At 47.6% G+C, this 3893-nt stretch overlaps 1 pseudogene; it reads right to left on the bottom strand.

The window, feature by feature from the left end:
- Positions 1-705: 705 nt before the first annotated feature.
- Positions 706-1742, bottom strand: LOC103750105 (annotated as a pseudogene).
- Positions 1743-3893: the final 2151 nt, after the last annotated feature.

Raw genomic sequence — 3893 nt, forward strand, 5'->3', positions numbered from 1 at the left:
CTGTAAATATTAACCAGTGCTAGCACACTTTGTTTTTATCTCTACATATTTATTTTATTTTTATTAATGTGTATGTGTGTGCCTAAGTTTTGTGTATGTGTTTGTGCACATGAGTGTAGGTGCCTGTGGAGGCCAGAATAAGGAATTGGATCCCCTGGAACTGGAGTTCCAAGTGGTTGGGAGCCACCTGATATGGATGCTGAGAACGAAAACTCAAGCACTCTTTTTTTTCCAAGCAAAAATAGTTTAAGCTGCTTCCTGATGTTGGCACAGACTACCCCAAGTCTTTAGGGGAGCCCAACAATGAAGAAGCACTTCTCTGTGGTCTCTCACTGACTCCCCTGCTCTGGGAAAGATTGTGTAATCAAGCATCGTGGTCACCTTCACTATAACACATTGAGGTTTTCCAAGTTTGTCCAGCAATATTCAGCATAGTAGTTGATACTAATGGTAATAATTCATCCATGACTATGACAGACTTGGACCCACCATCCAGTGGTAGGTGTGGCTATGACAGGTGAGGCAGGCAGGACAGGAGATGGATTCCTCTAGAAGTTCCTGGCCTAGCCTTCCAGGCAGCCCTTCCAGAAGGTGCCTCTTTTCCCCAACCTGGCAGAGGTGGCTCTTCTCCACTTTCCTCATGGCCTGTCAAGGTTGGGTTCTGGCTTAGACTGTCCAGGTGTGACTCATGAGCTCCCCTAGGTCTCAAAGACCTTTTCCAGGCTGGTCCCTGTGCTGCAATCCAGGCGGACAGCCCAGGAAGTCAGGGGAGCTCACAATTGTGATAAAGGAACATTCCTGAAAGAGTAAGTATGATGCCCATGTAGCTGAGCGCACTGAGGTGGCTGCCGAACAGAAGTCGGGACAGGATGAGGTTGCCCACCACCTTGAGATTGCTGTGAGGATGTGGACCATGAGGGCGGAAGTGAGCACCAGCAAGAAGAAGCTGGACAGGTTGTAGATCAGATAGAAAGCAGCTAAGCGAAAAACAGGCCCAGAGGCGAGAGTCCGTGGGAGCCAGTGGTGGGACCACGCCAGCCTTCAGCACCAGGGCAGCACCTGCCAGCACGTAGAAGCTGGGCAGAGAGGTGGCATACAGCAGGGTCACAGCGTCCAGCCTCTCTTCCTGCAGCAGAGCACTCTGCTGAATGGACTTGAGACTTCACAGGCAGGTGGTGGCTAGCAAGAAGCCACAGCCGGCGGAGGGTGCATGGAGTTCTCCAGTCAGGATGCATGCAGCCCCAGGCAGCGAACTGCAGCAGGTGGTGCCGTGGGCCAAGCAGCAGTGCAGACAGGGCCAGTGTGAACAGAAGTGTGGTGGTGGTGGCTAGCTGTGCCAGGTCCAAGGGCACAGTGCTCAGGCCCACGTTGCCACAAGCCATGGAGGAACCTAAGGTGAGGCTGAGCCACAGTACTCTGCAATGGGTACTGCTGGGCATGGGGCTCCTGGCCCCTTGTAGCATGTCAGTGCTGCGGCCAACATATGCAACGCTGAGAGCTGGCAGAGGCCGCCCGAAGCCATGCACTCTGAAGATCCACTTGCTGAGGCTTGACATACTGGCTCCTGCCAGCAGCTACACCAGTGCTGCCACAGCTACCCTGGCCCGACCAGGCTGCCCAAGGACCTGGGGGCTGTCAGGAGGCCACTTTGGGGGTCCATCCTCCCGGGAACTTCCAGTCACTGCCACTGCTTTAACTGAGGTCATCCTTCCTTCATGGCGCTCCAGAGGACAGCAGCACATCCACACCAGTTGGGCTGCGGCAGGAGGCAAGCTCTCCAGCGACCACCAGCGGTCCGCGCTAGACAGGGTCCTGATTCCTTGGACCCTGTGCCTGGCTCAGACGGATAAGGGTACCACTTCTGCCAGGCTGAGCCAACAGAGAGCTCTGGCTCAGTCAAGGCAGGACCGAGGTCGTGGCTGCTGGGATGTGAGGCTAATAAAACAACTAAGAAGACCCAGCCTGAGTCCATTCGTTACTGTGATGCCAACACATGGTTGCAGGTTCTTCAGCTGATCTTGTGAAAGGGGTACCAGCTGTTTCACCACAGTGAGGGAGCCAAGGGGGACCTAGAGCTATGGAGGACCAGAGCGTGGAGGAGCTGCTGGCCAAGGAAGAATAAGTTGTGGTATACCAACTCAGCACATCATGGTGCACAAAAAACCTGAGCTGAAGTTTGACCTGTGCAACTTGCTGGCTTCAACATGTACTCCTCCATTGGTAGAAATATGTGGAACTGTACAAGCACCAGGTTACCAGATCTACTGGGGAAAAACTTCTTAAACCTTTCCATCTTAACTTATTTGACATGTCAAATTTTAAATATGAAATAGATGCACACTGATATGAAACAGATTTCAAAAGCATTTCAATTTTCTTTTTAAATATATTAATCATTATTTTAATTTTATTTTATGTGTATGAGTGTATTCCTTGCATGTATGTAAGTGTACCCATGTTTTATAATGTCTGTGGAGGTCAGAAGAAGGCGTCAGATCTGTAACTGGAGTTACAGATGGTTGTTAACCATGTGGGAACTGGGAATCGAACCTGAGTCCTCTGCGGGAGCAGTCTGTGCTCTTAACCACTGAGCCATCTCTCCAGTCCCTTGATTTTCAGTTCGGAAACTGCATAACCATGCAACAGCTACTCACCCTTCACATCTCTCTGCCATGCTAACCACCATTCTATACTCCGAGTCTATAAATTTGGCTTATCAGACAACTTGTAAGAGTGGATTCCTTTAGTATTTGTCTTGTAAAAACACAACTGGTTAATTTTGTTTTTTCTAAGATTGTCTGTAGTGACATCTGAACAGAAAAAAGCTTGATGCACTGCTTTCCACTGAGTGGGATAAGCAGCCAGAAGGGGGATTTCCAGATCACGAGGCAGTTCAATTTTTAATTTTGGAGGGACATCCTTACGCTTTTTCACAATGGCTGTGTTAATTTTATAGACTCACCCTCAGCCCCAAACATTTCAAATTTATTTGCATTCTCCACAACATATGATTTCTGTGATTGTGAGAGCTGTCATCCTAATATCTGTCAGGTGAACTTGCTTTGTTCTATTTATTTTATTCTGGTGATTAGTGATTGACAGTGAGCACCTTTTAATATTTGATGGGGACCGGGTCTCCCTGTAGTCCCAACTGTCCTCAAATTCACTTTGTAGACAAGGCTGACCTCGATCTCACTGTGATCTGCCTGCCTCTGGCACCCAAGTGCTGGAATAAAATACATGAGCCATAACACCTAAACTCTTAATATTTAAAAAAAAATTTTTTTGGTCTTTTTGAAACAGGGTTTCCCTGTAGCCCCAGCTGGCCTGGAACTCACTATGTAGACCAGGCTGGCCTTGAACTCACAGAGATCCACCTGCCTCTGCCTCCCAAGTGCTAGGACTACAGGCATGTGCCACCACGCCCAGCAACTATTAATATTTTTAACAATACTGTAGTTAATTCTTTGAGAGTTTCATAGATAGCTTTTAATATCTTTAACAATACTGTTATTAATTCTTTGAGGGTTTCATATGTATACTGATCATATTCAATCCTCCATGCCTATGTCTACGCAGATCCATTTTCACCTCCCTAACCTACTCCTTCATGTACATTTTTATTTAACTAAAACCCATTGAGTCTAAGTTGCTTTCCCCAAATATCTTCTGTGTCCCATGCCTTGGACCTAGATCAACATGCCAGTAGTCAGAGTCTTAGAGAAAATTAGTTTTTCCTTTCCAGGCAGCTATTAATTATTAATAGCTTCTCAGCTACATGCATGGATTCATGTTCAACTCCATCTTCTTGCTGGGATTTCGTCTGGAAGTTCTGTGTGTTTGGTCACAACTGCCATGGGTTCATATGTGCAACTGCTCTGCTGTGTCCTCAA

This window comes from Nannospalax galili, unplaced genomic scaffold (genome assembly GCF_000622305.1).
Source record: "Nannospalax galili isolate Female #2095 unplaced genomic scaffold, S.galili_v1.0 scaffold1587, whole genome shotgun sequence".
In the NCBI taxonomy this organism is placed as follows: Eukaryota; Metazoa; Chordata; class Mammalia; order Rodentia; family Spalacidae; genus Nannospalax; species Nannospalax galili.